Here is a 16,464-nt window from a genome sequence, read left to right as displayed (position 1 = left end):
GTATGGAGCTAGGCCTATGTGACACCTGTTAATTTGTGTGAAACAACATTTGCCACAAGGGAATACCCAACAACCACCATATAATGATGTGGGGCACACATTTATGTTGTCTGGGGTTGGTGTCTGAAACAATATGTGTGGCACATGCACATTACCCATGCAAAGAAGTGTTTTCCTTACTTGTGTAGCCTACAGTTTGGTCATCACAAGGCCAGTTTGATTAGCCCAAACAAGTGTGATCACTTTAAAGGAGTGATATGCTCATCATTAGCATGCATCACATTATTTGGCAACAGAGAGGGCTTCTGCGAACTTTGATTGTGGGTTGCATTCACACCAGATGCACAACTGCTCATTTAATGACACATTATTCCCCTCTAACCTGAAATGCATCAGTGCATACTACCTTGGCAGACGTGATCTGGCATGTAGTCATACCTTTACCTCTACTGAGTTTTTTTTTTAATCTCTTTGTGTCCTGTTTTTGCTACAATACAATTGTAGGAACAACAACATTGGTCTTATCAGAGTGAGGCACATCAACACGGTCACATTCATCCTTTCAGGTAACAGTTGCATCTTTGTCTAGTGGTGCAAGTGTGCCAGCATTGGGCTTCGGTAGCCAATCTAGCACAGACACAGTTAAATAATCCACGATTAACTGTGTTATGTGAGATACCACAATGATTTTGCTATGTGTTTGCAAACATTGATGAAGCATATGGTGACTCCATGGGTTGCACTGTGCCCCCATGCATATCATATGTGCCCCTGTCGCCGTCATCCGACTATGATTTCACTATACTGGCCTCCACGAGTATAAGGCAATACAAATTGCTAGATGTACAACACACACACGTAGTCATTGCACATTGTTTACATTTACACTCACTTTGGATTAAGGTAGGAGGTCGGAGGGTCAGTACACTGCAGTAGCATACATACTCCGAACATGTCCACACTGTGCAACATTGCTAGCTTTGTTCAGTGTATGTCTCACCAAAGTACATACAGTTGGCACATGTTGTTGACATGCACTCATATTTTGCTACACATGATGTTGTCCTGCGGTGTTGGTGACAACAAGCTACATACCTTTGTTATGGGCATAAAAATATTAGGTGAGATGTGAGTGTTTTGATGTTTACAGTGACTGTGAAATGAGATTGCTTACACAAATGTAGTGTTCATTCATGTATTGCCATTTTTGAACACTCCATAAAAAAAATCAATATATTAGTGTCTATCAAGCTACTCCATGCATCTGTGAAAAAGTCCTGGACAATGGTGTTTCTTCCCTGGGTACTGACAATTGTGGGTATATTTTGGGTTTGGTTCTTATTTTCACCATCATTTTCATCTGGGTCTACCTGGTCCTTATTGCCCTCATCCCATGAGCCATGTGTCCGCACACACAGCTTGTGCAATATACAGTACACAAGGATAATTTTGCATACTTGGGGGGGGTATAGCATTCTCCCCGACACATGTTGAGGCAATGAAGTGAGACTTCAGTACTCGGAAAGTCCACTCCACTATACCCCTGCTCCTGCCAAGTGCATTGTTATAGTTGTTCTCTGCCTCAGTCTGGGGATGTGCAAACGGGGTCATGACCCAAGGCTGCAGACCATATCCTTGGTCAGCTGAATAGACAGGAAACAAAAACACAGTCAATGATCATGATGATTGATGCACCCACATTCATATACCTGTCTGTTGTGTGTACCAAATGACTCATACACATTTCCACCAGTATGGGACCTGCACTAACATTGGATGTCATACCTGTGTACGAGGCTGGCCTGGTTTGTATTGGGTACCTTGGATAGTTACATCTTATACCAGGTCCAGTTATCCCTTATCAGTGAAATGTCTTAGGGGGTCATTACAACATTGGCGGTAAAAGCTGCTTACCGCAGTGCAGAAGACCGCCAACATACCGCCGCGGCCGCGGAATTCCGCCACAGCTATTATGACCCACATCTCGAAATCTGACAAAATTCAGACACCCACACAAGTCCGCCACACCAAAGGTCAGTGATAAACTGGCGAAAACAAAACCTCCACTGTCACGCCAACAGAAATACGCCCATGCTATCACGACACACGAATCCACGCGGCGGTCTTTCAACCGCGGTATTCCATTGGCGGTACACACCGCCACGCTCAAAATACACACACATTTACAAAACACAACCACATTGGACAATTCGAAACACACACACCTGATACACATACACACACCACTCTCACACACCCAATACAATATAAAACACACACCCACATCACCCACAAACCCCTATGACAAAAAATCTTGAAAGAAGGCCCGAGTGAGACACCACCATCCACAAACTCACATCCACAGGCACTCAACACCATCACCCACAAAACTTCCATGCACAAAACACCACACACCACTACATATCACCCCACTTATCACCACACACACCACCCCACACATCACCTACACCACCCCATGGCACGGCAAAGACACCCCAGGTTCTCGGAGGAGGAGCTCAGGGTCATGGTGGAGGAAATCGTCCAGGTAGAGCCACAGCTATTTGGATCCCAGGTGCAGCACACCTCAATTGCAAGGAAGATGGAGCTATGGAGAAGAATAGTCGACAGGGTCAACGCAGTGGGACAGCACCCAAGAAATCAGGACAACATCAGGAAGAGGTGGAACGACCTACGGGGGAAGGTGCGTTCCGTGGTCTCAAGACACCACCTGGCGGTTCAGCGGACTGGCGGCAGACCCCCACCTCCTCCCCCACAACTAACAACATGGGAGGAGCAGGTCTTGGGGATTCTGCATCTGGAGGGTCTCACAGGAGTCGTGGAGGAATGGACTCTGGTAAGTCAAATCTTAACTATTACATCCCCCGCCCTTCCTGCATGCCATCACAAACTCCTACCCGTACCCTCACCCTCATCACTCCACCACCACACATATACCCCACTATCACAAATCACCCGTCCCAACACCAAGCCCTGCATGCAACACAAATGCATGGACACCCATCACTAAAGCATGCCCACTGCACATACCCATACACCTCCCTTAACCATCATCACACAAGTCCCCACATAGGAATGCAAGCACTGGGGTACACGGGCACCCACCCATTGCACACCATGACACACACAGATGCAATAATTAAGCTTTTAAACCCCTGCAGGACCACTACCCAACGTCACCAGACAGGAGGGTCCAGACATCTCCACCCCAGCCACAGAAGAGGCCCACAGTGATGACAGCAGCTCTGTCCAACTGGATCCAGTTGACCAGCCCGGACCATCGTGGGCCTCAGGACAGTCAGTTCCCCTCACACAGGCACAGTCCACCACAGACCTTCCACCCTCTGGTAACACCAACACAGCACCCACCCAGCGGGCCCATACCTCCGTCCCCAGGACACGTCAATCAGCAGTGTGTCCACCACTACAGGGAACCCAGGATAACCCACCACCCCAACAACAGGGACCTGGGGGCAGTGGCAGTGGGCACACGGTCCAGGGGACGGAGGCACAGGAACACAGGGAAACTGGGAGGGCTGCTGTGCGACAGGGGGCGGACAGGCCAAGGGAACCCACTCTCCACGAGGCCCTTTCATCCATCATGGGAGCATACCACCACTCCCAGGAGACGATGGCAACAGTACTGGCCAAGTTTCAGGAGACCCAGCGCATGCACGAGGAACAGTATTTGGGCTTCAGGGAGGAACTCAGAACCATCAGCTCCGCCCTGGGCACCATCGTAGGGGTGCTGAAGGAAATACTCAACACCAGGAGGGACACTGTGGCACTCCAAGGGGCCCCTGACACTAGCATGAACGATGAACTGCCCACCACCTCCGCGTAGCTAGTGGACAGGAGGCACCACCACAGGACCGCCACACCAGCACCCCACCCCCTGCAGATGGAGAACCACCCCGCAAGCGGTCCCTGAGATCCAGGAACAAGACAGAGCACGATGCCAAGACCCCCGCCAAGAAATGAGACCACCCTGATTGTCAACCCACTGTCCCACTTTGTCACCCTGTCCATATTGGAACTGCCCCAGCTCTACTTCCTATGCCCATATGGGCAATGCACCTGTGAGACAAATAGACTGGACTCTGCCATGGACACTCCTCCGCCATCACCCCTCCCCATTTAACTTCCCCTTCAAAGAATTTGTATGTAAATAAACACACCTAAAGCACCAAAATATCTAGAGTCTGTCTGTGATTTTGAAATAGTTTATTTACAATTACAGTGACAGAAATTTCCAGGAAATGGTAATGTCAACATAGCTATGTCACACAGCTCTAGTCCATGAGGAATCTAAGCAGATGACACACGTTGGAACCCACACTGGTGAAACCGTAAGGGAAAGTGACAACTCAGTGACCATACACTGGGTGAAATCGACAGACAGGATAGAGGTAGAAGTGTAAAAGTACCTGTAGTAGGCAGGAATATATTATCACATGTGTTTCACTGGAAATATTGCTGGATGACTGAGTCCCTGTTATCAATGTCTTCTTCCTCTGCTTCCTCCTCATCACTGTCCACAGGCTCCAGAGGCACCACAGCTGCCACAACACCGCCATCTGGACCATCCTCCTGAAGAAAAGGCACCTGTCGTCGCAAAGCTAAATTATGAAGCATGCAGCAGGCCACGATGATCTGACACACCTTCTTTGGTGAGTAGAATAGGGATCCACCTGTCATATGGAGGCACCTAAACCTGGCCTTCAGGAGGCCGAAGGTGCGTTCGATCACCCTCCTAGTCCTCCGTGGGCCTCATTGTAGCGTTCCTCTGCCCTGGGATTCCTCACTGGGGTCAGTAGCCATGACAGGTTGGGGTAACCAGAGTCCCCTAATAGCCACACCTGGTGCCTCTCTAGTTGACCCATCACATAAGGGATGCTGCTATTCCGCATGATGTAGGTGTCATGCACTGAGCCAGGACACATGGCATTCACATGGGAGATGTACTTTTCTGCCAAACATACCATCTGTACATTCATGGAATGATAACTGTTCCGGTTCCTGTACACCTGTTCACTCCTGTGGGGGGGGACCAAAGCCTCATGGGTCCCATCAATGGCACCTATGATGTTGGGGATATGTCCAAGGGCATAGAAGTCCCCATTCACTGTAGGCAAATCCTCCACCTGAGGGAAAACGATGTAGCTCCGCATGTGTTTCAGCAGGGCAGACAAGACTCTGGACAACACGTTGGAAAACATAGGCTGGGACATCCCTGATGCCATGGCCACAGTTGTTTGAAAAGACCCACTTGCAAGGAAATGGAGCACTGATAGCACCTGCATCTGAGGGGGGATTCCAGTGGGATGGCGGATTGCAGACATCACGTCTGGCTCCAACTGGGTACACAGTTCCTGGATTGTGGCACGGTCAAACCTGTAGGTGATGATCAAATGTCTTTCCTCCATTGTTGACAGGTCCACCAGTGGTCGGTACACTGGAGGATTCCACCATCTCCTCACATGTCCCAGCGGACGGTGCCTAGGAAGGACAACAGCGAGCACAGAGTCAAACAACTCAGAGGTATGTACCCACAGTCTACACAGAACACCAATCATACACAAAATCTTGGCCTGTATGTGTGTTGAGAGTAGGCCTAGGTATGTGTGACACAGTTGGTAATTAGGCCATGTGGGCCCCTGAAATGGCGGCTGCCTGACCTCTAAAGCGGGACAATGGGATGCGAGGTAATTGCGCTGGCGTTGTACACCGTCACAGTAGGCGGTCGAAGACCGCGGCGCAATGCTGCATTGGTTAACATGGGACCCTATGGGTCCCAGGAGCCAATGACGATGTACGCCGGCGGTGATGGTACGCACCGCCGCGGATGTGACCGCCGCGGACGTGACCGCCATTTTCTAACTGTTTAATCACTCGATACCTGATCTTCCACAGGAGAGGACCTACAATGCAAGTGCTGCTGTGACCTCGGTCTGGAAGTAACAATAGCTCGTGCGTCTGGGGAAAGGGCCCCTGCCTTCACTGCAGAGGAGCTGGAGAAGCTCGTCGACGGGGTCCTCCCCCAGTACACGCTATTCTACGGTCCTCCAGACCAACAGGTAAGTACACAGGGAGCATGTTGTATGGGCTATGCCTGTGTGGAGAGGGCTTGTTGTTAGAAGGAAGGGGGCAGAGTACTGTGTGCATGAAAGACGGTGAATGCATGTGCCACATGGCAAGGGTAGGGATTTGGGCCACTCACTTTGACGGTGCAGTTGGTAATGACTTCTCCTCTTCCCCTGTACATTTCATGTAGGTCAGCGCCCACCAGAAGAAGGATATTTGGCGTGCCATCGCCAAGGACGTCCGGACCCTGGGGTCCACCACAGACGGAGCACCCACTGCCGGAAGAGATGGGAGGACATTCTCCGCTGGAGCAAGACGGCGGAGGCTCAGTTGGGGATGGCCTCCCAACGTGGGAGGGGTGCCCGTCGAACCATGACCCCCCTGATGTTCCGGATCCTGGCGGTGGCCTACCCTGAGTTGGATGGGCGCTTCAGGGCATCACAGCAGACACAAGGGGGTGAGTACACTATCATTCAGCTGACTTTGCACACAGTGAAGGTGTCTGGGTGGGGGAGGAGGACTGTGGGTTCCCCTAGGCCAGGGCGAGTTCCGTAGGCTAGGCCCATTCGTAAGGCCTGGCCCTGTGGCCCCCCACCCCACCTCTGTAGAGTGCCAAGTACAGCAATTCATGCCCCAGGGTCATCTGTGTGTGCAGATGTCATCCATAGCCTTGTAGGCCATTTCCCAGGAATTGCACTGTAGAGCCCAACAGCGCTACGTAGTGCAGGGGGCTGCTGTGTCTATATTGTCTGCCAACAGTAGCGGTACGCCATGCACTCAACCTGTCTTTCTTCTGTTCCCCCCCCCTTTTTTTGCGGTCTCCCTGTTCTTGTGTGCATTAGCATCATCAGGCGGAGGTACAGTGGCACCGGAGCACGAGGGAGCTGCATCCCACATGGGCATGGAGGCCCACACTACGGACTCTGAATACACCAGTGGGACGGAGGGCGAGGGGAGCACCACGGCAGTCACAGGATCTGCAACCAGTGACACGGACTGGTCCTCCGATGGGAGCTCCCTTGTGGTGGTGGCAACATCTGTGCCCCCCACTTCAACAGGTACAGCCGCCACCCACCCTACCAGCACCGCCCTCCCAGCAGCCCCTCAACCTTCGCCCCGTGCCCGCTCACCCAGGAGGGTGGGCATCACCTTCGCCCCAGGCACCTCAGCCCCTGCCCCTGTCACCTCTGCTGCCCTCAGTGAGGAGGCCATTGACCTCCTCAGGTCCCTCACTGTTGGGCAGTCTACCATTTTGAATGCCATCCAGGGTGTAGAAAGGGAGTTGTTATACTGATTTCAACGCCAGGCCCTCTTTAATGCATCAGACCCAACTACCCATTTCTCAGATTACCCAAAGAAAAGTTGATCCTTGTGCTTCACCTGAAAGAACTGGCAATGCCCAATCCCACAAAATGTCACCAAAAAGAGGGAAACACATAACTATTCCAAAAGTCTATCAGGGTGCCCCTCTAATCGGGAGAGACATACTTGACCTCCCGCCTGCGGAAACCCCTTATGTGGCAGTTCTTGCAAATGTCCCCACTCTATCTGGAGCACGGGAGGAATCATGGGCAGCTCTGAGGAACAAGGCCCTGAACTGGATTGCAACTCGTCTGAAACCTGGCCTGACAAATAAACTTTTTGAAGACATCAAGATGGTTAGAAGGGTAAAATGGGTGGGTAGAAACCGTAAAACATTCAAGGGCGATTGCGTAGTTCTTTCATTCAAAACCCCTACGCTGGTCAAACATATCTTAATAAGTTTAAGCCCATATCAGATTACTGACCATGGAGTTGCCTTGCTTCCTTTGGGTTTCTTTTATACGAGCACTAAAAACTATGACGGACCTGGCCTTTGTCTTGAGGATCACAGAAACAGGCCTGAGCCACAATACATGATTCCTACTGTGAATAGATTTTGGGGGCTTAGCATGGAAGATACTGATTGACTATTATCTGATAAGGAATCCTGCAGGCTTAAGCACCCTACAGTAACATCGGACCCCCCCCCCATCCGGGTACAGACAATTCGGCAGTAGACACCGGAGAAGAACGATTGGACATGGAACCCTCCTCTAGACAATCTGTCAATGATGATTTGTTTCTAAGAGCCACGCTAAAAAAGAAATTCTACCTGTCCCCCCATTTCTCCTGTATGCACAGAAACCATTACTATTCCAGGGACAACCCAGATAGTTGATAAGTCCTTTGTGGGCAAGGTTAAAATAATGTATAAAGACTATCTTTCTTTTTTATTTTGGAATGTGGCCGGCCTACGATCTAAGGTGGAGAATGAGGCCTGGTTAGAATACATCCAGCGTTTTCCCTGGGTCTGCCTTCAAGAGACCTGGTCTGTGAACCCGATTCACATAAATGGCTATAGGACGCTACATACTCCTGCCGTTCCTTTGTACGGGGCAGGGCCAAGGGCGGTTTGTGCACCTTTATATCCAATAAGTGTGATGTAATCAAGGACATTGCTCTAATATCTAATATGTTTTACCAAGTGATTTCATGTCATTTAAAAAATACTGCACAGTTGGTGGTCATTAATTTTTATAATAATGTACCTTTTCAAGATCTCCGATCAGTACTTAACCTCCTCCAGGATGACATTGACCGAGTATGTGACTCTTCAAATATACAGTCTTATACTGTGTGGGGAGGTGATTTTAATATATACCTGTGTCCCAGCTTAACTAAGGGCTACTGCCCTCACGTTCCTGATGGTGATGATGATTCATTACACTTCATACACAACAATTTAGGCAATCTGTTGAATGAAGTTCTATTTGGCCTTGACCTCATCCTACGCAACTGCCTGACTCAGGGTAGGCCACAATTGAAACCCACTTTTAATGGTAGGCAAGCCAACACGACAATTGACTTCATTTTACTTTCCAATAACCTACTCCCTTATGTACTTGATTACGATATTCAAGACACCATATTCAGCGACCATAACCCCCAAACCGTATGCCTCACATTTGCCCAACATGCCCTTATACACAGGGACATGGAAGAGATAGTAGAAAATATTGAACTGGGAGCAAGAAATGGTTACACCATCCGGTGGTCAGATATTGAACCTATAGGTTTTATGAAACAACTAGTGACCAATTATGCTAACGAATGTAATACTTGCCTTGTAGACAACACGAATCCACGAGACTGTATCAAGGCCTTCATGGTAATTACGGCTGGTTTAAAACAGTCTCTTAAGGCAACTTTTAGCAAATCGAAATCGAAAGAGCACAAAGGCTGGTTCAATGCTGAATGTACACAAGCTCGCAAGAATCTAAAATCTTACTTGCATTCACAAAATCCTGATAAACGCCAACTAAGTTTAAAGAGGAAGGAGTATAAAAATGCCATAAAGAAAAGAAAACAGAACTTAAAAAACGAGGCATGGCAATCCCTCTATGACGCCAGCCTCCGGAATGATAATGTAAAATTCTGGAAAATTGTAAACTCCCCGCTCCTATGTGATGAAGAAATGCCAAAAATTGAAATTGCCATCACAGAAGAAGAGTGGGTTGCTTTCTTTGCTGCCACATACTCCTCAGAAAATTTGGCACTAGAAACAAATCTCCCTAAACCAGACTCCTATGACCCCATTTCACCATTTACTTTAAACGAGGTCACTGACGCTATTAGTGCAAGTAAAAGCGGAAAAGCCCCAGGCCCAGATGGAGTCCCAGTTGACATCTATAAATCTAATATCCCTCTTTGGGGTCCACTATTGACGCAGGTGCTTCGCGCCTGCTGTTCAACTACCTTCATCTCGACCTGGGCAGAGTCTATAATCATTCCAATTTATAAAAAGGGAGATCGCCATAATCCTGCATGTTATCGTCCTATTTCACTGCTTGACACACTTGCAAAGATTGCGGGACGCATCATTTTAAATAGATTACAAGACTGGATGGAGGAAAATCACATCCTCTCTGATCTACAATACAGGTTTAGGGCTGGCATAGGGACAACGGAACAGGCTCTTAACTTAGAGATCATACTTGGTAAATATACAAGGGCTAAGCCCGGAGCACTATACCTTGCATTTGTCGATTTAACCTCTGCATTCGATTGTGTGGTGCATTCTAAATTGTGGCCCATTTTGCTGGACATGGGGGTCGATACTACCATAGTCCACTTTATCAGGGAATTGTACGCTGGTGCAAACGCCAAGGTCCGCTATGGGCGTCAAGGGGAATGCACTTCATCTTTCCCCATCGAACGAGGGGTGCGTCAAGGTTGCGTGTTAGCTCCCCTATTGTTCGCTTTGTATATTAACAGTCTAGAGGGGATTCTTTCCGATGCCTGTGGTGATCTTCCACAAGTAGGCTTTCAGAAGATCCCGGCCCTTTTGTATGCGGATGATGCCGTTCTGATGACCCGCACCCCAGTCGCTCTACAAAGACTAGTTACAACCTTTGATAACTGCATGGACGTCTTGGGCCTCAAAATTAACCACACTAAAACTTTCTCTATGACATATCCCAGAAGCCGCACAAAGACCTGCCATATAGACTTAAAAGGTGCAAAACTAGTTGACACAGGGACATTTTCGTACTTAGGCATTGTGTTCGATGATAAAGGCACATGGGCACAAGCCATAAAAGCGAGAACATTGTTATTCACGAAAACCGTTATGGCGATAAAAAACTTCTCTAAAAGGATGGGGAGAGCAACTCCCAAAGACATGATCACTCTTTACAACGCGAAATGTGTTTCAGTAGTTTAGTTTTAAGGATTTATAAAGCGCGTAGCTACCCTAAGGCATCCCAGCGCTAACCAGACATGACCGGTGCTAGCGGCAGGAGGAATTCAGAGAGTTATCCACAAAAAAGAATGGTTTTGAGTTTCTTTCTAAAAAGCTGCTCTGAGGGTTCAAAACGAAGTTCAGAGGGAGATCGTTCCAGAGTCGAGCGGCCTTGGTGGAAAAGGAGTTGGACCCCCAGGCTCTCTTAGACCGCAGGATGGTCACATGTCGGGAGGAAGAGGACCTCAGACTTCGCGAGGGGGCATAGAGATATAGCCGCTTTCTAAAGAACATCGGACCCTTATCTTGAAGGGCTCTGTGAACAATGCATAAGGCTTTGAAATGGGTGCGCTGCTTAATAGGGAGCCAGTGAAGCGTTGCAAGAGCAGGCTTCGCAGATAAATGTCTGGGAAGATTGATGAGAAGCCTAGCAGCTGCATTCTGGACTATCTGCAGCTTTTTTATGACATAGGCCGGGGCGCTAAGAAACAGTGAGTTCCCATAGTCCAGACGGGAGAGGATCAGAGTTTGAACGAGGATTCTTCTAGCCGTAGGGGGGAGAAGATTAAAAATCTTCCTAAGGACTCTTAAAATACCAAAGCAAGTAGAAGAGACTTTTCTTGCTTGATAGTCCATGGTCAGGCGAGAGTCCAGCCAAAAACCAAGGCTTTTTACCTGGTCCTTGGGCGGAGGAAGATTATTGAAAGCCTCTGAGTGCAATGAGAGTGGAGCGGCTGGGGGGGCATTGCCCAGTACAATGACTTCTGACTTTCCATCATTGAACTTAAGCTTAGACTGGACCATCCAGCTTCCAATGTCTTTCATACAGCACTGTACGGGGCTGAACTTTGGGAATATCGAGATTGCACTACCTTACAGCTGACCAAAAATGCTCTCCTGAAAACAGTCCTAAGTGTCCCGCAATCAACATCAACAGTAGTATGCCACTCAGAAATGGGAGTAACATACCTTACAGATCTCATTCGTGTCCAACCAATCCTACTCTGGCATAAAGTATGGACCTCAGATCCTGCGAGGTTGAATAGGGCTATCATAGTAGATGCCCTAGCACTTACTTACTCGTCCAAAATTCCATGGCTAAACTACATAAAGCACTTTCTTATTAAATTAGGCCACCCTGAGCTGTTTTTTTCTCCAGATGAATTGAAAACAATTTCCAGGAAAGACCTGAAAAACATTTGCCTCACCCACCTGGCCGAATTGAGATGGGATGTGGAGGCAAATAAATATAGTGTCAGGAGAAACCATATGATACAGCAAACGAATGGCATGGAACCATACTTATGCAAAGTCACAAACCCAAGACATCGGTTTGTCCTCACACGTTTGAGACTAGAGTCATTTCATCGTCTCGTCAGTTTTCCCCTGATTAATGACTGGTCTTTACACCTGGAAAAATGTCCCTGTGATAACGTCTCAGATCAAAATACAATGCACACACTTCTCTTTTGCAAATATTATTCAACTTTTAGGAAAATATTTGTGATACCATTTTTAAAATTAATGCATTTTAAACAATGTCGTCCAGCTTTTTTGTATCTTTTATCTCTTCCGTCTATCATGGTTTGCAATGGATTAGCTTTGTTCCTATGTTCAGTGATTAAGGCTAGACAATGTCTTGAGGAAAAGGGGTGAGACTTTCAAGTACTATATCTGAGATTTTTTCCTTTCCTACCTGTTTTAATCAAATTGCTTATTAACTTTTACTTTTTAAATTTTTTTTACTTGTTTGTATTTATATTCATATTTATATGTATTTTATTCCCTGCATCCTCCCCCCTTTTTCCTCTGAAAATAGTTTTTTATGAATAATGACTTTTATGATTGCTAAAAACAATCGAATAAAGTTTCTTTGATGATGATGATGATGAGTTGCAACACAAAAATGCATTCCTGGAGGGCATTCATGCTGGTCAGGCTGCCCTTCATCGAACCCTTCAAACTCTGGCCTCAGCACTGATGGCAGCCATTGTCCCTGTGTCTAGCCTCCCCCCTCTAACTTCCTCCACCCAGACCCAATCCCCTGTACCTCTGCCTATCCCTAGCACACATACAGACCAGCCTGCAGAAACCTCACCACACAAGGGAAGCTCAGGCAAACATAAGCACCACACATCCCACAGGCACTCACGCAAGCATCACACACATACAGACACACCAACATCCACCGCCTCCACTGTGTCCCCCTCCTCTTCGTCTCCCTCCTCCCTCTCAGTCTCGTCTACACTCACACCTGCATGCACTACCACTACAGCCACTATGTCCCGCACCAGCACACCCACCACCACACCCCGCTCACGTGCAGTCACCACCCCCACTACCATTTGCACATCCCATGTGTCCTCTCCCAGTGTGTCTGTGATGCCCCCTCCGAAGATACACAAACGCAGGAACACACCCACCCAACAGCCATCCACCTCACAACAGCCTCCAGCGCATGCACCTGCACCCAAATCCACAAAAGCTACACCTCCTACAACCACCACCTCTTCCTCCACTCCCAAACACCCTCCAGCTGCCCGTCCCAGTGTGTCCAAACAACTTTTCCTGTCCACCCTTAAACTATTTCCCACCACCCCCCCACCAACTCATAGGTCCCATACTAGCACCTCAGCCAAAAAATCTCCAGGACCAGTGGTGCCTGTTGTTACAGGTATGTGGAGTGCACCGGCCACCAGGCCAGCCAGTCTGTCACGGATCCACAGCACAGCCAGTCCCCCCCCCTGTGAAGCACCAGAAGTTGGACAGTGCCCGGCGGGAGAGGGGGAAGACTCCAGCCAGCCAAGCCGCTCACAGGGGTCCCGGGGGGAGTGTGGACTCAGCTGTGACTCCTCCCAAGGTGGGGAAGGGGCAGAAGAAACCTGTTAAGTCAGTGAGGAGCAGCACGGTGGAGAAGACTCACATCATCCCCGCTGGCCAGGAGGCCACCGCCAGCCCCATCGTCGCTGCCCAGGAGGCCACCCCATCCCCATCGTCGCTGCCCAGGAGGCCACCGCCAGCCCCATTGTCGCTGCCCAGGAGGGCCCCACAAACCACAGCCCAGCTGCCCAGGAGGGCCACACAAGCCACAGCCCAGCTGCCCAGGAGAGCCCCGCAAGACACAGCCCAGCTGCCCAGGAGGGCCCCGCAAGACACAGCCCAGCTGCCCAGGAGGGCCCCGCAAGACACAGCCCAGCTGACCCATGAAGGACCGCCAACCACAGCCCAGCTGGGCAATGACGGACCGCCAGGGCAAGGACCGCTGAACAGGGCAAGCACCGCTGAACAGGTCAGAGACTGCCAACTCAAGCACCGCTGAACAGGGCAAGCACCGCTGAACAGTGCAAGCACTGCTGAACAGGGCAAAGACCGCCATGGCAAGCACCGCTAAACAGGGCAAAGACCACCATGGCAAGCACTGCTAGCCCATTTGCGGCAGGGGCAGTGACGCAACTGGGACCGTCACGGGGTGAGTGCTGCACTCTGGGCACCAGTCCCCCTCCAGAACCAGTGGAGAACAGCATCCACTCCGTCTGTCCTTGGCAGGATGAAACACTCTGGGCACCAGTCCCCCTCCAGAACCAATGTAGACTGTTATCCACTTGAAAGACTGTGGCTTTGCACTCCCCAGGATGGTACAGTGGGCAAACCACCCACAGTAGAGACTTTAGAGACTGTGGCTTTGCACTCCCCAGGATGGTACAGCGGGCAACCCACCCACTGTAGAGACTTGAGAGACTGTGGCTTTGCACTCCCCAGGATGGTACAGTGGGCAACCTACCCAATGTAGAGACTTGAGAGACTGTGGCTTTGCACTCTCCAGGATGGTACAGTGGGCAACCCACATGGATCTGGCGTTGTGCACTCATCCGGCTGAGGTGCCCCCCCTTCTCTTTCCCATGAGGTGCCTGTTGTATTTCTATCTGATGCCCCTGCAGTGTTCTCTCCGTCATGTTCGGGTATCTTGTGTGGGCCTCGCCCATGCAGTTTCGGCTCCATGCTGTCCTCCTTCCTCGTGGAGTGTGTAGAGGTAAGCGTTTTTCATTCGAAATGCCTGTTTCCGCTGTGTTTTTATCCGTGGTGAATCCGCCCCGGAAAAGGTGGCGGATTGGCCTGTCATAATAGTGTGGGCGGTACATTGTCTCCCGCCTGTCTGTTGGTGGTGACCGCCACGCTGTTTGTCTGTACCGCCGTGGTGGTCTGAGTGTTAAAGTGGCTGTCTTTGTTGGCGGTTTCCACCACAGTCGTAATTGCAAAATTTTTACCGCCGGCCTGTTGGCGGTCTTACCACCACTTTACAACCGTCCGCCAGGGTTGTAATGACCCCCTTAGTGTTCTAGCAGCTTAGGCTGATTGAGATAGCTATAGCAGAGCAGCTTAGGCTGAACTAGGAGACATGCAAAGCTCATGCAATACCACTTATAGTTACACAGTACTTATACACAAGTAAAGACAATACTCAGTATACCTAAAATAAAGGTAGTTTATTTGGGTGGCACAGTACCAAAAATATCTTAGAGGCAATACTCCTTCTGGAGGTAAGTATTATACACAATATATACACTAGACACCAAAATAAGGTAAGTACTTAGACATAGGATAGCGCAAACAATAGGAAATCCCATAGAATGCAATGGGAGAAAATAGGTCTAAGGGCAAAACAAACCATATACTAAGAAAGCGGAATGTGAATCACAAATTCCCCCCTAGACAAGCGTAGTGTGTGCAGAATTGCTGGGAGAGTAAGAATAAAGTAAAGGTAAGTAAATTACCCCACCTCAGAGCCCAGAAAAGCAGGAGTAAAATACTGCAAGTTTCCTTAGGGCACACTACACCTCATGATTGGAATTAATGCAAGAACCACCAAAGTCTGCAAATAAAAAACAGTGGATTCCTAGACCTGAAGACCTGCAAAGGAAGGAGACCAAGTCCAGAAGTTGAAAGAAGTTCCAGGAAGGACAGGAGCCCCTGCCAAGCTAGAAGAGGGTGCAAAAGAAGAGTCCCTGGTTGGACGCAGACTGCAGGAATGCACCCTAGGAAGATGCCAGCGGGTTCCTGCATGATGCAAAGGATGTCCCACATTGTGAGGTTGGATGCAGGGGTGTTTTGGGGCTGGATTCCTCCAACAGGCCTTGGCTCTGGCAAAGTCATGTTTTGCATCAACTAGGTGCTATCTGAACCCAAGAGGGTCCTTGGGGCCTCAACTCTCTGTGAGGAGGAAGAGGGGGCTCTCAGCACTTCAGAGAGCCATCAGAGCACCAGATAGTACCCACGGGAGCCCCAGGACACGGGGACAAAGGAGGTGCAAAATGCAGTTGATGCAGCACTACAAAGGAAGGTCCCACGCCGCTGGAGAACAACTCAGTGAGTTGAGCATCACAGGATAGAATGCTGGGGAACGGGGCCAGGCTGTGCATAAAGGAATTTTGCAAATAGTGCACAGAGGCCTCAGGAAGTGAAGAAGACGCAGTGCACAGGGGTACTGTCGTTCTGGGGAAGGCAAAGTCTTACCTCCTCCAAATTGCGATAGCAGGACCTCAGGACAGTCTGTGTCGATGGGGTCCACCCTCTGTGTTCCAAGGAGCACACTCGTTACCAAG

This window comes from Pleurodeles waltl, chromosome 5 (genome assembly GCF_031143425.1).
Source record: "Pleurodeles waltl isolate 20211129_DDA chromosome 5, aPleWal1.hap1.20221129, whole genome shotgun sequence".
Classification (NCBI taxonomy): Eukaryota; Metazoa; Chordata; class Amphibia; order Caudata; family Salamandridae; genus Pleurodeles; species Pleurodeles waltl.
Note: the sequence above shows the minus strand (reverse complement) of the source record.